Source organism: Cottoperca gobio, chromosome 24 (assembly GCF_900634415.1).
Source record: "Cottoperca gobio chromosome 24, fCotGob3.1, whole genome shotgun sequence".
NCBI lineage: Eukaryota > Metazoa > Chordata > Actinopteri > Perciformes > Bovichtidae > Cottoperca > Cottoperca gobio.
The window spans coordinates 17,535,079-17,560,944 of record NC_041378.1 but is presented as its reverse complement, the minus strand read 5'-3'; the positions used below and the strand labels follow the sequence as shown (position 1 = coordinate 17,560,944).

Below are 25,866 nucleotides of genomic sequence, written 5' to 3'. Positions count from 1 at the left end.
GGAAAGCAGCAGGTCTGACACCAATGGGCTCAATGATAAATGTGCGCTTTGACAAATGGACCCATAGAAATAATCCCATATAAGTACTCCTGTCTCTGTCTCACACACTCACACACACATATGCACACACACAGAGCTGGCGGTAGTACTGTGCAGGAAACCGTATAACGGAAGATACTTAGGGCCAGGCATAAGGGAATAAAAATAATGAGGAAGGTTTTTTATTTATTTTTTTATTTCGAGAATAATGTCGAACTTTCAGTATATGCGCCAACGCTAGTAGTTTGATTTATCCTCAAACATTTGACGCTTATTCTCAACATTTTGACTTTATCTCAACTTCATTCTCAAAATGGTATTTGAACTTTATTCTCAATAACTTCATTCTCCACATTTTGACTATTCTCGAAATGCAAAATAAATAAAGATTGTCCTAATTGTTGTTACCCCTTATACCTGGATGAGACATACACTACAGAAGAGTATTAGGGTAATAGTGTTCCGTAGTGTAGGCATGTTCTGAAATGAGAGCACTTGGTGTTTTCTCAAACCCTACGGTGTGTACTCTGTCTGATCATCAAAGATGCCATCTTTAAGAATAAACACACTGAAACAATAACGGTGCCCGTTTCTCCTCCTGACAGCTCACTTCACACAACATCTGAGTCCACCTCGACAACCCAAAACAAACTCTACATCAAATGGAAAACCGATACAGTACCACGAGGGAAGAAAGGGCCAACAGGTGTCTGTGTGTGTACAGGTGTGTGTACAGGTGTGTGACACAGCGTGCATGGGTGAGACTGGCTGTGTGAAAATGTGCGGGCATGTGCAGATGTGTGTGTATGTCTGCGCGACATCCCTCAGCCCAGTCTGTCCATGCCAACACTTGCAGAGCAGACATGAATGTGGACACATGAGGGTATGTTCCACTCCGTCGGGCATGTACAAGCATACTTATTGCACCAAGGGTCTGTTTGCAATTTTTCTTTTCTTTCTGATGTGAGAAAACAACTTGTTATTATTATGACTCAAATGGTGGGTACAGCTTTTTGGCAGCAGGAAGCGGGGCGGCAGAGAGGAACAGTAATGCTCAAAAAATGAAAATAAGTGGAAAGTTGTGCAGTTTCCTTTGGCTAATGCTGACTTTATTAGCTGCCTGTATATGTCCATAAATATTTATAAACAGTGTAAAATTGCTATAAAAGCAGACGACGGGGGGAAAAACTCCACACCCTGAAAGTGACGGGGGCCCAGTGTTGGTCTGGCATTCATCTCAGAGTCATTAAAACTGAGGGGGAAATTATTAGTGACAGGCTTATGGAATTACATCATGCTTCGGGTCAATGGGCCTCCCCATACGGAATAATAATGGGAGGACCAGAGGTACACCAATGATATCTGTAGCTTTAGGGTTGGTGCCGATGCGTCAAGTCTTAAGTCGGCTGTGTAAAACTGAAATTGGTGTGTTTTCACAGGCAATGTGGCGAGTTTGTCCCGCATTGGGCCGCGGTCGCCACAGTGGGGACAGGCCTCCAGTCAGAACAATGCACTCAGGGCAGCACTGACTGCAATTTACATCAGAGCTCTTGGAGCTGGTTTACCTGTTCCATAAATTATTTCCACATTAGATGGACAGATACACCGACTAACACCAAGATGAATCAATTCCAGAAGGCTTGGAAATAAATACATCCTCTGGATCTGATCTCTGAATGCCCAACCATCTGCCAAGAATGTTGTTCTTGCCGTTTTCCACATTGTGCAGCGTCAATTTCATTCACAATGTGCCAACAACATAATGCATATGGTAATTGCAGCCTACCATTCATGCTAAATTGCCGTCAATGGGGAAGAATGATTCTCATATGTTTGGCCCTGATTTACTGTGTACTGATTTAATAAAGAGCAATAAAAGAAAGCACCTTGTCAGGACCTTTCAGGCAGCTGAGACTACAGAAGAGAACTAGATTGATGGAACAAGATTCATCATTCAACATTCAGGCACAACTTCTTGTTGCATTACTGTGCTTTAAATTGGAGGAGCCAGATCTTGAACTTAGTTTCCACTGTACATTCTACATTATTTTACGGTGTCTCTTTAAACACAATTTGCCAACTTTACTGAATGAACACACCTCCAGTCCAGTGAATGTCACCGACATTTGCACCCAGGGCTGTTTGACAATTCAATATCAAAATGAAAAATCCTTACTAATTTTTCAACGTGGCTTTTTCTACATTATTGCTTAAATGAATCACGTTTTGTATTACCTTTTCATGCAAAAACAGAAGGGCTGAGCCTCAGCTTTGCATATAAATATGAGGTTGTTATCTCAAAATGACATTAATAAACAGTTTGGTTGGTGTGAGAGAGAGAAATATATTCTCTAGCATAAGCAGCCAGATATCAGTTTAATTATCATTCCTTACTGCTAAGACTAAGAGAACTCACCACTCCTGTTGGTGTGAGAGTAACAGTGCTCTACGTTTACAGTCGTAGGCTTTCCATGAAAGTATAACTTTGCATGCACCAGAATTCCAGAAGTCCACCTATGCCTGAAATGCCCACACACAGAGATTAAAGCAAGTGTCTCATAAACCCTTCACCCCCTGCCATTTCACACCATATCGGACATATTAATGTCTCGCTATGGATCTCATCTTATTAACAGGCCTACGGAGAGGCAGCCGACATGCTGATACCCTTCATTTGCTTTCTGCCTTTGGACTCTTGGTTCACAGGTTGTATATTCTCATTAGCTAAGAAAATAAGAATATGTGTATTTATGAAATTGCAGCACCACATCACCTTGGCCTTTGTTTCTACTGCAGCATCACATGGAAAGTCTGGTTTGAGTCACAACAGCGAAATATATTTAGCGACTGAGCCTCTCCAAAAATGTCCATACAGTTGAATGACTATCCGGAATGTTTAACTGCCTAATTATCCCTCAAACTGAACATGTTTGGAAGCACCTGGTTGTAATATGCCCTGCGTTAGTCATTTAAGTGTTTCCTTGATCATACATTACATATTACATTCTGTGCTGAATGTATTCGAGGTATGTCTGCTTCATCTCTCCACAGCTGCAGCAGTGAGGCTTGAACATGGCCGTCTAAAGACGCGTATAGAGACAGTCTGCTTTCTACTTTTACCGTGTCTGCTTGCAGTTAATACCAGGTCCTGCTCCATGTGCCATGATAGATGTCTTTACATGAAACACATGGCTGAAAATTATTTTTAAATGCTTAACAACATTGATAAGAAGGCCTTATCATCTTTTAGTAAGTCTTCCATTCTTTTTTAAAGATTCCTTCTTCTTTTGTCTCCCTCAAAATCTGTCTCAGTCTTTCTTTCTGTACACATGTACCGTACAACAATGTGAGGTCCATCTATCTGCCAGCTTTCTGGCCGTTAATGTCACTGGGAGAGTGATGGCCCGTGACGCATGGAACAAAGACCCTCATCAGCATCGTCTGTTCCCATACAGCTACAGCGAGGCCATCTCCTCAACACGAGGCTATTAATTGTGATGTACTTGGGTGGGGTTTAGTAGACATTAATCTTACTCAGCAGAGGAGAGGAGGGGAGAAACTGAAGGAATTTGAATGTGTCTTAATGCTAGGGAAAAGAGACGGTCCATAATGCAAATCTCACCAACCACTGTTTGTCTGCTATCCTATTTAACTAACATTACATTAACATAACATGACACTTGACTTCAACTTAGTGTTACAGTATGTTAAATAATGAAGATATTCATCCGTAAGAGTAAACTAGACTAAGAGTCTACAGCCACTCTATCAGATCAGTGAGTCTGAGACTAGGGCATGGCTGAACCCAATGTCATGACAATCGATCCAATACAAGAGATGTCACTCAAAACCACAAATGTCAACCTCATGGAGGCGCTAGAGGAAAAGTAAAGGGATCATCACGGTCATTAGGATTTATCATCTGGGAACCATGCATGACTTTACAAAATGTTACAAAATGGCAATACATCTAACAGTTGTTGACGTTTTTCAGTCTGGACCGAAGTGGCGGCCGGACCGACCCACCGACATTGCCATCCCTAGAGCCACACCAGCAGTGAGGTTAAAAAGAGAATCAGCTCAAATACTAAATATATTTTGAGGTTGTCAAAAGTGTTATGGAATCCTCAGTCCTAACACACTTGGTTATGGGTTTGCATTGGCATACAACCAAAAGTAAAATTGAGGTTTTATGTGCCAACAAACTCACCAATTCACCCAATCTTGGATTTAGCCTTACTTTAAGTGTCAGAACACAGGGAAGTTCTTTATGATGTGATGTAACCACTAACTTAGGGAATGTATTGCCATCTTAATCTTCCTGCAACCCGTCTTTAGGCCCCGGCTGACACTAGCCTTGCCTACAGAGCTTGCATGAGCTCTGGGCAAAGTCTCTTTCTCCTCCAAGCTGGCCATTGTTGTGGGGGATGATAAATATTTACTCTTCCCAGCTTGGCAGGGAAATGAGTGGGAGGGGAGAGGGACCCATTGTGACAGAGGGATCAGAGACGCTGACAAGCCAGCAGGGTCCTTCCTTCCCCACTGGCACCTAAAACTCCAATACACTATAAGGCTCTGCACTGGGACAGGCGCAATGCCATTATTGGTTAGAGCTTGCATGTTTGTGTGTGTGAGTGTGTTATGGAGAGTCACAAAAAGACGTGATGGGAAAAGAGACAGGCAGACAGTCAAAAAGACAACCACAGAAAGAGACAGGCCCAGGGAAAAAAAGAGAGCGCTTTTGAAAAGGAGAGTGGAGAAGGTTCCCCTTTGAGGTCCGTTTACATGACAGACCACCAGCGGAACTCACAAGACAATAGAGCAAAGAGGACCCACAATACCAGACAATGCTAACTAAAAGAAAAGAGGCACTGGTGTTATGAATACACATGTCCCTCCAGGCTTCATCTCCCCACTTATCCACTTCTACACAAAAGAAACCCAAAAGTCATTTTTCAGAGGTAGAACAAAACAAGGCTTTCCATGGACAGCCAAATGTCAAAGAAACTATATTTGTTTAGTTACACTTATTTACAATTTGAAAAAAGGATTGCTGCTATTAATGGTCTGTGGGAAATCCAGTAAGACAGAACATGAAGTCCTTACCAGCCTGAACTTTAGAGTCAAACCTTCTAGATGGACAATTGGAGCTCCCAACCCCCCCGTGCCTCCTCACTCGGGATGTCAGTTGTGGTTAATTTGGCCTTTCGGTAGGCAGACATCCATTAACCGTTAACTTTTGAAGTGAAGTTAACCAGTTGGTTAACTTCACTTCAAAAGGCAAAGATGACGTGAAATCCAAGAGAAGCTTTCCTTTTAGTCTGCCGCTCTGTCCTGTTTATTTTATGTTGGCTTTGCTAAAGTTTATTAATCAGGTCGGGTGCTGCGATCGATCGGCCACCAATCGTTATCAGCTGATATTAGTTCTAAATAGTTTGATAGCTGGGCTCTATAAAGGTCGATCAGAAGAGCAGATCCGATGACGCATCGATTTTTAATGAAACATTTTCAATTTGTCTGCTTTCTCATCTGCTCTTTAATTCGCTCTCAGAGCGACACAGCTGGACACATGCACGTACACGCATGCTTCGCGGAGCCGTGGTGAATGTGTCCTGTCTGAAAAGAGCAGAAGCTTCCTTTTGGCACCCATGTTGAATTAACATAAGCCTTTAGATCGTAAATTCATAGATGGATGCGTAACCGGTAAAAGTCCAAGTAGATAGTCCTCACTGTCCCCACAGAGCAGAGAAACTCCTTCTCTATTAATAGTCAGTGAGGAGTTAAAGGGAAAAAAGGAAAAAACAAAGTGCGTTTGGATATCGGTTACTGAAAAATTATCTTTCATGTAAACACTCACACATACATGTACAGTGGGTCAGCCAGGTGTCAAACACAGATATATAGGCTGGGCTTCCTACTACTGTGATCAAGGCCAGATGATCTTTAACAAACCCTCAGCACCTACAACAATAAACAGAGCTCAGATTTGCATTGATCTGAATCCGTGCGTCTGTGCCTTTCCTTCATTTATCATTTCCTCTCCTGTTCCCTGGTTATAAGATCTGTTTCCTGTCTGGAAAAGGCTTGGAAACGTTTCTCTGACAATGGGCTGAATTATACATGAGACTGTTCAAATATATACTGTGGATCTTTGAGAGAAACGTACAGCAGATACAACACCATATAGAGAAACTGTTAAGGTTTTACTATTAGGCTAACCATTAGGTGGAGGGAGTGTGTTTGTGAGTTACTCTGTCAATGACTTCTCATTAAAACAGTAACATAGGAGTCAATGTGCCACAACCCAAAGACATTCAGCTTACTGTCATCACAATACTCACATTTTAAATGCTGGAACAAGTGAACATGGGAGTCATCAAAATCACGCTACACATTACTGATCTCCCCTTTTTGTTGGGAGGTAATACAGACACAACATATTTCACACTGAATCTGGCAACCTCAGTGCTTTTTGAGTGCTGACCACAATGTATATAGAGTATATAGAGTATAGCAAAATATATTATCAACCAACAAAAGCTGGCCTCAAATGTTTGGTCAGATAGTTAGGCTTGTTAGTTAATGTGTGATCAGATATCCTGATAGAAATGTTATCTAATTTAAGACTAGATTTTATTCAAGCAAACTTCTGCTGAACAGTTCAGCAGATTTTGTTGGATGAAGAAAAAGGTCTTTGTGATGCACAGCACTGTTCTGGAGCTAAATGCTAACATTAGCATGCTAGAAATGCTCACAATGAAATGAGTCAGTGGATTACTACAGTCAGTAGGATTCATCCTCTGGGGACCATGAATCAATGTAATAGATGTTGAGATATTAGATAAGAATGTCTGCATTGATTGTATTATATAACCATTATTATTCATAATTACTCGACAAGAACTTGGCTGGATATGACATCTGGTACGAGTCCAATATCCAACACAATGAATATGCTTCATTGAACTTCTAATCAACGAGCATACTGTATATTTTCCTCTAATAGCCTCTTTAGAGTCAAACCACATGGATTATTTTTTATTGTTTTATATAACATGCAGGAAGTGCTCAGATGTGCTTGTCACATTGTAACAGTAATCAGGGTTTGGTGATAGTGAAAGATTCGTCCATGGTCAGCACTCCGACGCAACTACTGAGCAGCCCAGACCTGTGCTTTTAGACGTTCATTATCTACTATGAAGCCTTGAATGCAGAAATATACGTATGTTGGTGGATTATATCAGCTACATAAAGTGTATTGGCAGAATTGGACAATACGTTGGCTAATAGTGATAATGTGCTTACAATTAATTTCAACAAGTTCAACATTTTTGGAAAAGCAAGTCTTAGATTTTTAAAAGCATCTGTTACTGATCACAAAGCCTCTATTCATATATTCCAAAAATGTTTCAACATTAGCAGTTTTTCATCACATTTAATGTCCCTTGATATTAATATGTGGTTTGGTTACACCAAGCACGGTTAATCATAAATGTAATTGTGGACATATTTCATGTAAAATCATATTCTGGCTGAAGCGCTGCCTCCAACTGAGCGTATGCACTGATGTCATTTCACTACACCTGTGTCTTGTTATATCGAGGAGTGGTGTTTTCCTAGCACCTCCCTATCACATCACAACACACACACACAACAGATTATTAAAATCAACAAATCATAAACTTTAATGAAAACATCTTCCTCGCGCCATCGCAGCTGACGCTTCTAATGAAGCGAAAAACATACGATTGTCTGCCAACATGAGGTTATTGGACATGAAACGGTTGCCAGAGGCATCTGCAGACAGACATACTGTAGCATAGATAAACATCCCCAAACCATTCATTAGGCTAATAAAGCCCGCTGGATAACCTGAGGCCATGGATGACGGAGCAGCAGTCATTTACTGCTCTCCACCATTAAAGTTAAGAAAGCTGTGCTGTGTGCTGTGTGCTGTGTGCTGTGTGTGTGTGTGTGTGTGTGTGTTGGAGAGGGGGGCACAATGAGCCGACTGCCAGGCACAGCCCAAATGTACAGTCAGCCTAGTAATCAAGGGTTCCCATGCACCAGACAGTCAACACAGCTGCTAGAGGAGAGCAGGGAGGGAGGATCCGTGGCTGCTTCCTGGCAGACTTGTTTGAGTCAGCAAGCTAAGAAACAATAGAAGCAATCACAAAAATCCTTCAAAGATGCTTTTTACTTTCCCTCCAGCCACCTTCTTTAGTTTTCTATCAATCAGTTGGTATTTGTTGTGTATATTTGCGCAGTCCATTACTATCAACTGAGAATGGTTTGGTGATTCTGTATCTCATGTAATTCAAGTTACTGTGACATTTGGAAATGTCTGGGACCACCACACTAACATCAGAGGAATTTATTGCAGTATAAAATAAAGCGCCAATGGAAAGGTAAGTATGACGTGTTAGTAAAACAATGATTTAGTCCCGTCATCACTGAATCGATCAGGGAACAATGATTGTTTGAGCACATTGTAAGTTGGCTTTGTGGAAATTAATTAGAGCAACATATTGCACTGAATTGCAAAGAAAATGTTCCAATAAATAAATAAAAGCAAGCCACTTTATCATTCGAAATCAGCACGAGTGAAAGCAGCACAAGTGAAATCAGCACGAGTGAAAGCAGCACGGTGGTGAAAAACCAGGCTGACGTTACTTTAGTCTGAAATTATGATCAAGATATGAGTGTGACATTTTGCAGATGGAAACTCACTGTTTCTAAAGTACCCCAAAGGGTAAAGTACGGCTGGAACCAATGATGAACATACTGTCGGGTCCAACCAGCGCACTGAAGGACTCAGTGACTCACGAGGAGCGTTTCACATTGCATTGAAGTAAGTTAATAATTCTACTAACCAACAAATACCGTTCCAATTTGTTGACGACATTTATATTTAGCTCTTTTATCAACTCCCTCAAATTACTTCATGCAACCACCACAATGTTTTTCACTGTAATTTTGGTCTACTTGATTATGACCACAGTTTCCTTTAGGAAATGATGACACTCGAAAGGCGAGAACACATGCGGAGGAGAAGTTGATGTCAAAGGTACCGAGAGTCAAAACACAGCCAGAAACTGCTAAGCATCACGTCAACAGAAATTCGATAATTAACCATTATTATTTGCAGATTTCCACTTTATGACCTGGCTTAAACAGAGTTAGGCCTGGACTAAGGTCACTGTATACTTCCTCTATGGCTCTACAAAGCTTTTCAAAGGTTGTGAAGTCTATTAAAGGGAGAGTCCAAGCAGCTGCAGGCAGGAGAAGCTGGGCAGCGCTGAAGCCTCCAGTTCGACAGAATCAACAACAGACATGGTCTATGTTACAAAGCAGCCACAGCTGCTCCTTTCTAGCTGTTCTCCAAATTCACCCATCATCTTAAACACACACACAATAATTAATTAATCCAGGCACGCACACATTACAGTCAAACCTTTACACATGTGTGAGTATGTACGCATGACAAGGTGCACAAACAGGAACGAATACATCTATTCTTTACACACGCACACACACACACACAAAACAGCCAGCCCCCCCTCCAACATCTTAACATGACAAGGATGTAAAGGAATGAGGAGGGAGGACAGACTGACGTACAACTTGAACCTGCTGAGCCTCTGAACAGAGAGAGTTGTTGGCTGACTGACATGGCCCTGAAAGCTTTTCAGCAGGTCAGGTCAGAGCGAACCAGAAAGACAGATAGAGTGAGTGTGAGAGAGAAATGTGTTCTGTGTGTGCGCCTGTACTGGTGATTACCTGTGCATGCAAGGCTGCGCTGCTGCCTGAGTTTAGATTTATACTTCAACATGAAGTCATGTGTTGGGAGCAGTGAAGGGACACAGTTCACCCTGAGCTGTTGATACTATTTTTTTGGTGGGGATAATTTGTGAACAGTTATACACCATCACACACGGGTATGGATTAAGGGTTATTTTGCTTGTTGGATGATTTGTGGTTATACCCGTGTGTGATGGTGTATAACCACAAATCATCCAACAAGCAAAATAACCCTTAATCCACACCATCTAAAACTGTCAGAATTGCGTTAAAACATCCAAAACACATCATCATTAAAACGTGGTTGAGAGATATATGTTTTCCTGATACAAGCTACTTCTTCCTGGAATATGAATCCATTTTAAAAAGGTCTGCGAGGGCACTGTGAGCTGTGAGGCGTAGGTAAACACCTTTACCTTGCTCGCTGACCCAGTTGTAGCGATGTGAAGAACAAACATCCTCACCTTTTACCGGAGGCTTGTCTAGACTCGCCAGACAGAGGCACGGGGGGAAAGGAAGAGGACCAGGAACGACTGCTTTACTGCTCGGCTCCTAACTCTTTGTGTTCTTTATTAGGCTACATGAGATCAAGGAACATTGATGAAGGGTTACTTAAGTTAAGATACTCAGTACAGTGCTAAGCCAAGGGGAGGGACGCTTTCTTCAAGCAGCAACACCAAAATCAGGATCTAATGTGTTTCCTGTCTTGGTGAAAAAAAGCTTGAGGTAAAATTGAACAAATTAGAAGCCCTGTTTTAGCCTTGGGAACCCTTTTTGAATGTTATCAGCCCATTAAATGGCCGTTATCAGTTGTTATCACTATCATTATAATTCTTTAGACAGGGCAAACGGCACATACCCGCACGTTGTACAATAGCCGTGGTTTTAAACACGTGGCTAACTATGTGAATTGAAACAAAACTACTTGCTTAAGATTCAGGCAACACAACTACTTTTTTAGGTTTTGGAGAAGATCATGGTTTGGGTTCAAATAAGTTTGATTACTACGTCACATACGTAAATTAAGTATGTTACATAAGTTAACTAATGCACGTAACTTAAAATTAGACAATGTTGAGTTTTGGTTGTAAAGTGAGTGCATGAACCCTACCGATAATTCTCTAGCTGAGGGTCAAGGAAAGTAGTGTTTTTAGATACATACATACATGAATACATAAAACAGCTTAAACTAATCACCACAGCTATTTTCATCCAGACTTTCCTTCTTTAAACGGTCTTCAAAAGAGCATCAGGAACACTTCGACAGGTGTGATGGTTGTCTACCTGATTACTATCTTTATCCATGTTCTTATAGAATCTCGCTCCACTTTTCTAATGTCAACTTCTCTGACAAAGTTAGAACAGAGACGTCTGTTAACGCTCAGACAAAGCAAGTGCCAATCATGACCGTTTGCGTGTAGATTAGGTGAAATAATGTACTGTTTAAAGAGAAACAGTGTAACATGTCTTACCTGTAGGATGACAAAGGACCATGCTCTGCATCTATTCATGCGTTCAGACTCAAACTCCTTACAGAAACAGGTTAACCTGTGAAGAGACACAAAGATAATATTCATCTGTCACAGTTTTTATTTTCAGGACACATTAGAATCATAGCTTTAACAATAAATGATTCCACTGGAGTATAGATCAGCTGCACTGTAGCAAGAATGGGTGCATGTGTACTATAAATAGGAAATAAAGAATATTGCTAATTTTCCATGAAAATCCTTTGGAAACAGAGACTAGCCTGCAAAACAAGTGATGGAAGACACATTGTTTGAATTGGCAGAGCAGAGAGGAGAAAGACAGAATGTGTTCACAAGCAGCTCTGGGACCTCAAAGCCTGGTGGCTGCAATGCACCAGTACAAACCGACACTAAAACCCAGACATATATGTACACACCTATGTACGAAACCCACTAGTCTTTTTCCTCTACCCCTCTATTGACCCTCCAGCTGAAAGGTCACACCACTGCCGGGTCCCCTCAGTCTGAGGAGGTCGCTTCATGGTGAAGATTACACACAGTGACAGAACAACACTCATTGCAGGAGAGATTTTAGGGTATGATTGGTCAGGCGAGGAGAAGAGGAGATGTTTGATCAGAGGTGAAAGAAATAGACTATATCCCCCTGCCCGTGGTGCCAGTCCAGGAAGGTATATGTAGCCAAATAACAAGGATATGATATGTATTTTAAACAGGTCTACAGAACAGAAGGCCATTCAAACCCAACATATGGTCCACATCAGCAATTACCAAGGTGTGCGTCGATAGGGAGAAGATGAAGAGAGTGGTAGCCACAGAGGGAGTTTAAATATGGACAGATGAGGAGGGACTTCTAGCCAATTTAGAGTTATGACCTCAGGTCAGAGGGACCTCGTTCACGTCAAATCTCTCTCAACAACAACAACGCCCGACGCCCCCGTTTCAGACTTTGGCTTGTGGAACTTTGACTCATTTCTTTGAGTGGAACGAGGTCCCTCTGACCTGAGGTCATAACTCTAAATTGGCTAGAAGTCCCTCCTCATCTGTCCATATTTAAACTCCCTCTGTGGCTACCACTCTCTTCATCTTCTCCCTATCGACGCACACCTTGGTAATTGCTGATGTGGACCATATGTTGGGTTTGAATGGCCTTCTGTTCTGTAGACCCTGTTTAAAATACATATCATATCCTTGTTATTTGGCTACATATACCTTTCCTGGACTGGCACCACGGGCAGGGGATATAGTCTATTTCTTTCACCTCTGATCAAACATCTCCTCTTCTCCTCGCCTGACCAATCATAACCCTAAAATCTCTCCTGCAATGAGTGTTGTTCTGTCACTGGTGTAATCTTCACCATGAAGCGAACCTCCTCAGACTGAGGGGACCCGGCAGTGGTGTGACCTTTCAGCTGGAGGGTCAATAGAGGGGTAGAGGAAAAAGACTAGTGGGTTTCGTACAATAGGTGTGTACATATATGTCTGGGTTTTAGTGTCGGTTGTACTGGTGCATTGCAGCCACCAGGCTTTGAGGTCCCAGGAGCTGCTTGTGAACACATTCTGTCTTTCTCCTCTCTGCTCTGCCAATTCAAACAATGTGTCTTCCATCACTTGTTTTGCAGGCTAGTCTCTGTTTCCAAGGATTTTCATGGAAAATTAGCAATATTCTTTATTTCCTATTTATAGTACACATGCACCCATTCTTGCTACAGTGCAGCTGATCTATACTCCAGTGGAATCATTTATTGTTTAAAGCTATGATTCTAATGTGTCCTGAAAAATAAAAACTGTGACAGATGAAATATTATCTTTGTGTCTCTTCACAGGTTAACCTGTTTCTGTAAGGAGTTTGAGTCTGAACGCATGAATAGATGGCAGAGCATGGTCCTTTGTCATCCTACAGGTAAAGACATGTTACACTGTTTCTCTTTAAACAGTACATTATTTCACCTAATCTACACGCAAACGGTCATGATTGGCACTTGCTTTGTCTGAGCGTTAACAGACGTCTCTGTTCTAACTTGTCAGAGAAGTTGACATTAGAAAGTGGAGCGAGATTCTATAAGAACATGGATAAAGATAGTAATCAGGTAGACAACCATCACACCTGTCGAAGTGTGTTCCTGATGCTCTTTTGAAGACCGTTTAAAGAAGGAAAGTCTGGATGAAAATAGCTGTGGTGATTAGTTTAAGCTGTTTTATGTATTCATGTATGGATGTATCTAAAAACACTACTTTCCTTGACCCTCAGCTAGAGAATTATCGGTAGGGTTCATGCACTCACTTACAACCAAAACTCAACATTGTCTAATTTTAAGTTACGTGCATTAGTTAACTTATGTTAACATACTTAATTTACGTATGTGACGTAGTAATCAAACTTATTTGAACCCAAACCATGATCTTCTCCAAAACCTAAAAAAGTAGTTGTGTTGCCTGAATCTTAAGCAAGTAGTTTTGTTTCAATTCACATAGTTAGCCACGTGTTTAAAACCACGGCTATTGTACAACGTGCGGGTATGTGCCGTTTGCCCTGTCTAAAGAATTATAATGATAGTGATAACAACTGATAACGGCCATTTAATGGGCTGATAACATTCAAAAAGGGTTCCCAAGGCTAAAACAGGGCTTCTAATTTGTTCAATTTTACCTCAAGCTTTTTTCACCAAGACAGGAAACACATTAGATCCTGATTTTGGTGTTGCTGCTTGAAGAAAGCGTCCCTCCCCTTGGCTTAGCACTGTACTGAGTATCTTAACTTAAGTAACCCTTCATCAATGTTCCTTGATCTCATGTAGCCTAATAAAGAACACAAGAGAGTTAGGAGCCGAGCAGTAAAGCAGTCGTTCCTGTCCTCTTCCTTCCCCCCGTGCCTCTGTCTGGCGAGTCTAGACAAGCCTCCGGTAAAAAGGGTGAGGATGTTTGTTCTTCACATCGCTACAACTGGGTCAGCGAGCAGGTAAAGGTGTTTACCTACGCCTCACAGCTCACAGTGCCCTCGCAGACCTTTTTAAAATGGATTCATATTCCAGGAGAAGTAGCTTGTATCAGGAAACAATATATCTCTCAACCACGTTTTAATGATGATGTGTTTTGGATGTTTTAAACGCAATTCTGACAGTTTTAGATGGTGTGGATTAAGGGTTATTTTGCTTGTTGGATGATTGTGGTTATACACCATCACACACGGGTATAACCACAAATCATCCAACAAGCAAAATAACCCTTAATCCATACCCGTGTGTGATGGTGTATAACTGTTCACAAATTATCCCCACCAAAAAAATAGTATCAACAGCTCAGGGTGAACTGTGTCCCTTCACTGCTCCCAACACATGACTTCATGTTGAAGTATAAATCTAAACTCAGCAGCAGCGCAGCCTTGCATGCACAGGTAATCACCAGTACAGGCGCACACACAGAACACATTTCTCTCTCACACTCACTCTATCTGTCTTTCTGGTTCGCTCTGACCTGCCCTGCTGAAAAGCTTTCAGGCCATGTCAGTCACCAACCCTCTCTCTGTTCAGAGTCACAGGTTCAAGTTGTACTCAGTCTGTCCCCCCTCCTCATTCCTTTACATCCTTGTCATGTTAAGATGTTGGAGGGGGGGCTGGCTGTTTTTGTGTGTGTGTGTGTGCGTGTGTAAAGAATAGATGTATTCGTTCCTGTTTGTGCACCTTGTCATGCGTACATACTCACACATGTGTAAAGGTTTGACTGTAATGTGTGCGTGCCTGGATTAATTAATTATTGTGTGTGTGTTTAAGATGATGGGTGAATTTGGAGAACAGCTAGAAAGGAGCAGCTGTGGCTGCTTTGTAACATAACCATGTCTGTTGTTGATTCTGTCGAACTGGAGGCTTCAGCGCTGCCCAGCTTCTCCTGCCTGCACTGCTTGGACTCTCCCTTTAATAGACTTCACAACCTTTGAAAAGCTTTGTAGAGCCATAGAGAAAGTATACAGTGACCTTAGTCCAGCCTAACTCTGTTTAAGCCAGGTCATAAAGTGGAAATCTGCAAATAATAATGGTTAATTATCGAATTTCTGTTGACGTGATGCTTAGCAGTTTCTGGCTGTGTTTTGACTCTCGTACCTTTGACATCAACTTCTCCTCCGCATGTGTTCTCGCCTTTCGAGTGTCATCATTTCCTAAAGGAAACTGTGGTCATAATCAAGTAGACCAAAATTACAGTGAAAAACATTGTGGTGGTTGCATGAAGAATTTGAGGGAGTTGATAAAAGAGCTAAATATAAATGTCGTCAACAAATTGGAACGGTATTTGTTGGTTAGTAGAATTATTAACTTACTTCAATGCAATGTGAAACGCTCCTCGTGAGTCACTGAGTCTTCAGTGCGCTGGTTGGACCCGACAGTATGTTCATCATTGGTTCCAGCCGTACTTTACCTTTGGGGTACTTTAGAAACAGTGAGTTTCCATCTGCAAAATGTCACACTCATACTTTGATCATAATTTCAGACTAAAGTAACGTCAGCCTGGTTTTTCACCACCGTGCTGCTTTCACTCGTGCTGATTTCACTTGTGCTGCTTTCACTCGTGCTTTTTCGAATGATAAAGTGGCTTGCTTTTTATTATTTATTGGAACATTTTCTTTGCAATTCAGTGCAATATGTTGCTCTATTAATTTCCACAAAGCCAACTTACAATGTGCTCAAACAATCATTGTCCCCTGATCGATTCAGTGATGACGGGACTAAATCATTGTTTTACTAACACGTCATACTTACCTTTCCATTGGCGCTTTATTTTATACTGCAATAAATTCCTCTGATGTTAGTGTGGTGGTCCCAGACATTTCCAAATGTCACAGTAACTTGAATTACATGAGATACAGAATCACCAAACCATTCTCAGTTGATAGTAATGGACTGCGCAAATATACACACAAATACCAACTGATTGATAGAAAACTAAAGAAGGTGGCTGGAGGGAAAGTAAAAAGCATCTTTGAAGATTTTTTGTGATTGCTTCTATTGTTTCTTAGCTTGCTGACTCAAACAAGTCTGCCAGGAAGCAGCCACGGATCCTCCCTCCCTGCTCTCCTCTAGCAGCTGTGTTGACTGTCTGGTGCATGGGAACCCTTGATTACTAGGCTGACTGTACATTTGGGCTGTGCCTGGCAGTCGGCTCATTGTGCCCCCCTCTCCAACACACACACACACACACACACAGCACACAGCACACAGCACACAGCACAGCTTTCTTAACTTTAATGGTGGAGAGCAGTAAATGACTGCTGCTCCGTCTCCATGGCCTCGGTTATCCAGCGGGCTTTATTAGCCTAATGAATGGTTTGGGGATGTTTTCTATGCTACAGTATGTCTGTCTGCAGATGCCTCTGGCAACCGTTTCATGTCCATAACCTCATGTTGGCAGACAATCGTATGTTTTTCGCTTCATTAGAAGCGTCAGCTGCGATGGCGCGAGGAAGATGTTTCATTAAAGTTTATGATTTGTTGATTTAATAATCTGTTGTGTGTGTGTGTTGTGATGTGATAGGGAGGTGCTAGGAAAACACCACTCCTCGATATAACAAGACACAGGTGTAGTGAAATGACATCAGTGCATACGCTCAGTTGGAGGCAGCGCTTCAGCCAGAATTATTTTTACATGAAATATGTCCACAATTACATTTATGATTAACCGTGCTTGGTGTAACCAAACCACATATTAATATCAAGGGACATTAAATGTGATGAAAAACTGCTAATGTTGAAACATTTTTGGAATATATGATAGAGCTTTGTATCAGTAACAGATGCTTTTAAAAATCTAAGACTTGCTTTTCCAAAAATGTTGAACTTGTTGAAATTAATTGTAAGCACATTATCACTATTAGCCAACGTATTGTCCAATTCTGCCAATACACTTTATGTAGCTGATATAATCCACCAACATACGTATATTTCTGCATTCAAGGCTTCATAGTAGATATGAACGTCTAAAAGCACAGGTCTGGGCTGCTCAGTAGTTGCGTCGGAGTGCTGACCATGGACGAATCTTTCACATCACCAAACCCTGATTACTGTTACAATGTGACAAGCACATCTGAGCACTTCCTGCATGTTATATAAAACAATAAAAATAATCCATGTGGTTTGACTCTAAAGAGGCTATTAGAGGAAAATATCAGTATGCTCGTTGATTAGAAGTTCAATGAAGCATATTCATTGTGTGGATATTGGACTCGTACCAGATGTCATATCCAGCCAAGTTCTTGTCGAGTAATTAGATAATAATGGTTATATAATACAATCAATGCAACATTCTTATCTATATCTCAACATCTATTACATTGATTCATGGTCCCCAGAGGATGAATCCTACTGACTGTAGTAATCCACTGACTCATTTCATTGTGAGCATTTCTAGCATGCTAATGTTAGCATTTAGCTCCAGAACAGTGCTGGTGCATCACAAAGACCTTTTTCTTCATCCAACAAAATCTGCTGAACTGTTCAGCAGAAGTTTGTTTAATAAAATCAGTCTTAAATTAGATAACATTTCTATCAGGATATCTGATCACACATTAACTAACAAGCCTAACTATCTGACACCATTTGAGGCCAGCTTTTGTTGTTTATAATATTTTTGCTATACTCTATATACTCTATATACATTGTGGTCAGCACTCAAAAAGCACTGAGGTTGCCAGATTCAGTGTGAAATATGTTGTGTCTGTATTACCTCCCAACAAAAAGGGGAGATCAGTAATGTGTAGCGTGATTTTGATGACTCCCATGTTCACTTGTTCCAGCATTTAAAATGTGAGTATTGTGATGACAGTAAGCTGAATGTCTTTGGGTTGTGGCACATTGACTCCTATGTTACTGTTTTAATGAGAAGTCATTGACAGAGTAACTCCAAAGACACTCCCTCCACCTAATGGTTAGCCTAATAGTAAAACCTTAACAGTTTCTCTATATGGTGTTGTATCTGCTGTACGTTTCTCTCAAGATCCACAGTATATATTTGAACAGTCTCATGTATAATTCAGCCCATTGTCAGAGAAACGTTCCAAGCCTTTTCCAGACAGGAAACAGATCTTATAACCGGGAACAGGAGAGGAAATGATAAATGAAGGAAAGGCACAGACGCACGGATTCAGATCAATGCAAATCTGAGCTCTGTTTATTGTTGTAGGTGCTGAGGGTTTGTTAAAGATCATCTGGCCTTGACACTAGTAGGAAGCCCAGCCTATATATCTGTGTTTGACACCTGGCTGACCCACTGTACATGTATGTGTGAGTGTTTACATGAAAGATAATTTTTCAGTAACCGATATCCAAACGCACTTTGTTTTTTTTTTTTCCTTTTCCCTTTAACTCCTCACTGACTATTAATAGAGAAGGAGTTTCTCTGCTCTGTGGGGACAGTGAGGACTATCTACTTGGACTTTTACCGGTTACGCATCCATCTATGAATTTACGATCTAAAGGCTTATGTTAATTCAACATGGGTGCCAAAAGGAAGCTTCTGCTCTTTTCAGACAGGACACATTCACCACGGCTCCGCGAAGCATGCGTGTACGTGCATGTGTCCAGCTGTGTCGCTCTGAGAGCGAATTAAAGAGCAGATGAGAAAGCAGACAAATTGAAAATGTTTCATTAAAAATCGATGCGTCATCGGATCTGCTCTTCTGATCGACCTTTATAGAGCCCAGCTATCAAACTATTTAGAACTAATATCAGCTGATAACGATTGGTGGCCGATCGATCGCAGCACCCGACCTGATTAATAAACTTTAGCAAAGCCAACTAAAATAAACAGACAAGCGGCAGACTAAAAGGAAGCCTCTTGGATTTCACGTCATCTTTGCCTTTTGAAGTGAAGTTAACCAACTGGTTAACTTCACTTCAAAGTTACGGTTAATGGATGTCTGCCTACCGAAAGGCCAAATTAACCACAACTGACATCCCGAGTGAGGAGGCACGGGGGTTGGGAGCTCCAATTGTCCATCTAGAAGGTTTGACTCTAAAGTTCGGCTGGTAAGGACTTCATGTTCTGTCTTACTGATTTCCCACAGACCATAATAGCAGCAATCCTTTTTTCAAATTGTAAATAAGTGTAACTAAACAAATATAGTTCTTGACATTTGGCTGTCCATGGAAAGCCTTGTTTTGTTTCTACCTCTGAAAAATGACTTTTGGGTTTCTTTTGTGTAGAAGTGGATAAGTGGGGAGATGAAGCCTGGAGGGACATGTGTATTCATAACACCAGTGCCTCTTTTCTTTTAGTTAGCATTGTCTGGTATTGTGTGGTCCTCTTTGCTCTATTGTCTTGTGAGTTCCGCTGGTGGTCTGTCATGTAAACGGACCTCAAAGGGGAACCTTCTCCACTCTCCTTTTCAAAAGCGCTCTCTTTTTTTCCCTGGGCCTGTCTCTTTCTGTGGTTGTCTTTTTGACTGTCGTGCCTGTCTCTTTTCCCATCACGTCTTTTTGTGACTCTCCATAACACACTCACACACACAAACATGCAAGCTCTAACCAATAATGGCATTGCGCCTGTCCCAGTGCAGAGCCTTATAGTGTATTGGAGTTTTAGGTGCCAGTGGGGAAGGAAGGACCCTGCTGGCTTGTCAGCGTCTCTGATCCCTCTGTCACAATGGGTCCCTCTCCCCTCCCACTCATTTCCCTGCCAAGCTGGGAAAGTAAATATTTATCATCCCCCACAACAATGGCCAGCTTGGAGGAGAAAGAGACTTTGCCCAGAGCTCATGCAAGCTCTGTAGGCAAGGCTAGTGTCAGCCGGGGCCTAAAGACGGGTTGCAGGAAGATTAAGATGGCATACATTCCCTAAGTTAGTGGTTACATCACATCATAAGAACTTCCCTGTGTTCTGACACTTAAAGTAAGGCAAATCCAAGATTGGGTGAATTGGTGAGTTTTGTTGGCACATAAAACCTCAATTTTACTTTTGGTTGTATGCCAATGCAAACCCATAACCAAGTGTGTTAGGACTGAGATTCCATAACACTTTTGACAACCTCAAAATATATTTAGTATTTGAGCTGATTCTCTTTTTAACCCACTGCTGGTTGGCTCTAGGATGGCAATGTCGGTGGGTCGGTCCGGCCGCCACTTCGGTCCAGACTGAAAAACGTCAACAACTGTTAGATGTATTGCCATTTTGTAACATTTTGTAAAGTCATGCATGGTTCCCAGATGATAAATCCTAATGACCGTGATGACCCTTTACTTTTCCTCTAGCGCCTCCATGAGTTGACATTTGTGGTTTTGAGTGACACTCTTGTATTGGATCGATTGTCATGACATTGGGTTCAGCCATGCCCTAGTCTCAGACTCACTGATCTGATAGAGTGGCTGTAGACTCTTAGTCTAGTTTACTCTTACGGATGAATATCTTCATTATTTAACATACTGTAACACTAAGTGAAGTCAAGTGTCATGTTATGTTAATGTAATGTTAGTTAAATAGGATAGCAGACAAACAGTGGTTGGTGAGATTTGCATTATGCCGTCTCTTTTCCCTAGCATTAAGACACATTCAAATTCCTTCAGTTTCTCCCCCTCCTCTCCTCTGCTGAGTAAGATTAATGTCTACTAAACCCCACCCAAGTACATCACAATAATAGCCTCGTGTTGAGGAATGGCCTCGCTGTAGCTGTATGGGAACAAGACGATGCTGATGAGGGTCTTTGTTCCATGCGTCACGGGCCATCACTCTCCCAGTGACATTAACGGCCAGAAAGCGGCAGATAGATGGACCTCACATTGTTTTACGGTACATGTGTACAGAAAGAAAGACTGAGACAGATTTTGAGGGAGACAAAAGAAGAAGGAATCTTTAAAAGAATGGAAGACTTACTAAAGATGATAAGGCCTTCTTTCAATGTTGTTAACGCATTTAAAAATAATTTTCAGCCATGTTTTCATGTAAAGACATCTATCATGGCACATGGAGCAGGACCTGGTATTAACTGCAAGCAGACACGGTAAAAGTAGAAAGCAGACTGTCTCTATACGCGTCTTTAGACGGCCATGTTCAAGCCTCACTGCTGCAGCTGTGGAGAGATGAAGCAGACATACCTCTACTTCAGCACAGAATGTAATATGTAATGTATGATCAAGGAAACACTTAAATGACTAACGCAGGGCATATTACAACCATGTGCTTCCAACATGTTCAGTTTGAGGGATAATTAGGCAGTTAACATTCCGGATAGTCATTCAACTGTATGGACATTTTTGGAGAGGCTCAGTCGCTAAATATATTTCGCTGTTGTGACTCAAACCAGACTTTCCATGTGATGCTGCAGTAGAAACAAAGGCCAAGGTATGTGGTGCTGCAATTTCATAAATACACTATTCTTATTTTCTTAGCTAATGAGAATATACACCCTGTGAACCAAGAGTCCAAAGGCAGAAAGCAAATGAAGGGTATCAGCATGTCGGCTGCTCTCCGTAGCCGTTAATAAGATGAGATCCATAGCGAGACATTAATAGTCCGATATGGTGTGAAATGGCAGGGGGTGAAGGGTTTATGAGACACTTGCTTTAATCTCTGTTGTGGGCATTTCAGGCATAGGTGGACTTCTGGAATTCTGGTGCATGCAAAGTTATACTTTCATGGAAAGCCTACGACTGTAACGTAGAGCACTGTTACTCTCACACCAACAGGAGTGGTGAGTTCTCTTAGTCTTAGCGTAAGGAATGATAATTAAACTGAATCTGGCTGCTTATGCTAGAGATATATTTCTCTCTCTCACACCAACCAAACTGTTTATAATGTCATTTTGAGATAACAACCTCATATTTATATGCAAAGCTGAGGCTCAGCCCTTCTGTTTTTGCATGAAAGTAATACAAAACGTGATTCATTTAGCAATAATGTAGAAAAAGCCACGTTGAAAAATTAGTAAGGATTTTTCATTTTGATATTGAATTGTCAAACAGCCCTGGGTGCAAATGTCGGTGACATTCACTGACTGGAGTGTGTTCATTCAAAGTTGGCAAATTGTGTTTAAAGAGACACCTAAAATATATTAGAATGTACAGTGGAAACTAAGTTCAGATCTGGCTCCTCCAATTTAAAGCACAGTAATGCAAAAAAAAGTTGTGCCTGAATGTTGAATGATGAATCTTGTTCCATCAATCTAGTTCTCTTCTGTAGTCTCAGCTGCCTGAAAGGTCCTGACAAGGTGCTTTCTTTTATTGCTCTTTATTAAATCAGTACACAGTAAATCAGGGCCAACATATGAGAATCATTCTTCCCCATTGACGGCAATTTAGCATGAATGGTAGGCTGCAATTACCATATGCATTATGTTGTTGGCACATTGTGAATGAAATTGACGCTGCACAATGTGGAAAACGGCAAGAACAACATTCTTGGCAGATGGTTGGGATTCAGAGATCAGATCCAGAGGATGTATTTTATTCCAAGCCTTCTGGAATTGATTCATCTTGGTGTTAGTCGGTGTATCTGTCATCTAATGTGGAAATAATTTATGGAACAGGTAAACCAGCTCCAAAGCTCTGATGTAAATTGCAGTCAGTGCTGCCCTGAGTGCATTGTTCTGACTGGAGGCCTGTCCCCACTGTGGCGACCGCGGCCCAATGCGGACAAACTCGCCACATTGCCTGTGAAACACACACCAATTTCAGTTTTACACAGCCGACTTAAACTTGACGCATCGGCACCAACCCTAAGAGCTACAGATATCATTGGTGTACCTCTGGTCCTCCCATTATTATTCCGTATGGGGAGGCCCATTGACCCGAAGCATGATGTAATTCCATAAGCCTGTCACTAATAATTTCCCCTCAGTTTTAATGACTCTGAGATGAATGCCAGACCAACACTGGGCCCCCGTCACTTTCAGGGTGTGGGATTTTTTCCCCCCTCGTCTGCTTTTATAGCAATTTTACACTGTTTATAAATATTTATGGACATATACAGCAGCTATAAAGTCAGCATTAGCCAAAGGAAACTGCACAACTTTCCACTTATTTTCATTTTTTGAGCATTACTGTTCCTCTCTGCCGCCCCGCTTCCTGCTGCCAAAAAGCTGTACCCACCTTTTGAGTCATATAATAACAAGTTGTTTTCTCACATCAAAAGAAAAGAAAAATTGCAAACAGACCCTTGGTGGCAATAAGTATGCTTGTACATGCCCGACGGAGTGGAACATACCCTCATGTGTCCACATTCATGTCTGCTCTGCAAGTGTTGGCATGGACAGACTGGGCTGAGGATGTCGCGCAGACATACACACACATCTGCACATGCCCGCACATTTTCACACAGCCAGTCTCACCCATGCACGCTGTGTCACACACCTGTACACACACCTGTACACACACAGACACCTGTTGGCCCTTCTTCCCTCGTGGTACTGTATCGGTTTTCCATTTGATGTAGAGTTTGTTTTGGGTTGTCGAGTGGACTCAGATGTTGTGTGAAGTGAGTCGGTCAGGAGAAACGGGCCCCGTTATTGTTTCAGTGTTTTATTCTTAAAGAGGGCATCTTTGATGATCAACAGAGTACACACCGTAGGTTTGAGAAAACACCAAGTGCTCTCATTTCAGAACATGCCTACACTACGGAACACTATTCCCTAATACTCTTCTGTAGTGTATGTCTCATCCAGGTATAAGGGTACAACAATTAGGACAATCTTTATTTATTTTGCATTTCGAGAATAGTCAAAATGTGGAGAATGAAGTTATTGAGAATAAAGTTCAAATACCATTTTGAGAATGAAGTTGAGATAAGTCAAAATGTTTAGAATAAGCGTCAAATGTTTGAGGATAATCAAACTACTAGCGTTGGCGCATATACTGAAAGTTCGACATTATTCCTCGAAATAAAAAAATAAATAAAAACCTTCTCATTATTTTTATTCCCTTATGCCTGGCCCTAAGTATCTTCCGTTATACGGTTTCCTGCACAGTACTACCGCCAGCTCTGTGTGTGTGCATATGTGTGTGTGGTGTGTGAGACAGAGACAGGAGTACTTATATGGGATTATTTCTATGGGTCCATTTGTCAAAGCGCACATTTATCATTGAGCCCATTGGTGTCAGACCTGCTGCTTTCCCCACCACGTCTCTATTACGCTCGCTGGTGCCGCTTTGACACTCACACCTGACCTGACACACACACCACACACACACAGACATCATACACACTGAAAAAGCATGCACGCACAATAACTAGCTTCCAGTATTGAGACCCAGACACAGAACATGAATTCAGAGAAATTACCCCGAGGAGAGACAGTTCCCAGTCCTACCCTGAAAGTCAAGATTCTTGTTTTAAGCATGTTCCCCTTTTTTCCTGTTCTTCTTTCCCATGCTTCACGATGGGCTGCTGCAGCGGACCGCCTCTGGACTCTAAATGCAATGCAGACTTGTTTTCTATTCAGTCCCTGCAGTGCATCTCCGTAATGAGACTAGATTCCACCGTGCTTATTTATGACCACATTGTGCTTAATGATCATGAACCAGAACCATGAACTCGGAGAGGATCCTTCAGCTGCCGTCTGACGGGCTTGTCTCGAGCAGTCTTGACAGCAGCATCTGCTCTGCTTCAGTGTCCTTGAGCAACACGTCGTCCCCGCACACTGTAATAATATCATGTCTCTCACCTGCTGTGTGTTTTCTGGAGCTGTCCAGGTTATAAAAGGTTATACAAGTTTTCAGTTTTGGGGCCGTTACCCTCTTGCATTAATTGAAAGAATCAGAAGTAAAAAATGTTTGTAGTTTTAATCCTTCTCGAAACCTACAAGAGAAACCGTTTATTTAGATAAAGATGTTAAAGTTAGAATCTCCAAGTTCTCCTGCACCTAACAGTGTAAATACAACGGCTTTCATCAGTAGGCCTGAGGCTCAATCACCATTGTGTTTCCTCATTCGGCAAGAGATAGTGACTTAACAGACATTATTTAAATTAAAATCTTTAAGGTTATTAGTTTAAGCAAAGTGATATTAAATTAGACGAGCCTGCAGCTATATTTCCATGTTCTCTATAAATGTTTCCCTCAGCCCAAGGTGAAGTTTTCAGGTTGTTTGTCTCACAACCCCAAATATTTGTGATTTACAATGATATAACAAGAAAATGACATTGTCACATTTGAGATGCTTGAATCTGAGAATTTTTCCTATATTTGAATGAAATGTTAATTGATCGTCACAATTGTGTCTTTAACTGTCCACCACTCTTGGTTTACAGTAGGCAGGGAACAAAAGATTTAATTTGATGCAGTGTCCTTTGTTCATTCATGTTGCACTTCTTTTGTCTTTATGATAATGCAACCTTTAGCACAGCATCTCAATAGTGGAAAATGGAACAGAGCGAGAGAACTCGGCACACAGTGTGAGATGGAGGGAGGGCTGAGAGAGATGTGAAATGAACATTGTTTTGGACTGTCAAGTGTGTGTGTGTTTGTGGAGAGGAGAGCAGCTGCAGAGGCCTGATTCCCGTCTCGCTGGCGCACACCTCTCCGCAGGGAGCGGGAAGGGCCCAAGTGCCCTGAGCCGCTCTAACACAC

At 41.6% G+C, this 25,866-nt stretch overlaps 1 protein-coding gene across 3 annotated transcripts in view; it reads right to left on the bottom strand.

The window, feature by feature from the left end:
* The window catches only part of disp1 (dispatched homolog 1 (Drosophila)), an 85,389-nt gene that overhangs the window by 42,550 nt on the left and 16,973 nt on the right, over positions 1-25,866 (bottom strand). For all 3 annotated transcript variants that reach the window (XM_029462862.1, XM_029462863.1, XM_029462864.1), the window contains one exon: positions 11,313-11,388. The gene's annotated coding sequence lies outside the window, so the exon portion shown is untranslated. The remainder of the gene's footprint in view (positions 1-11,312; positions 11,389-25,866) is intronic.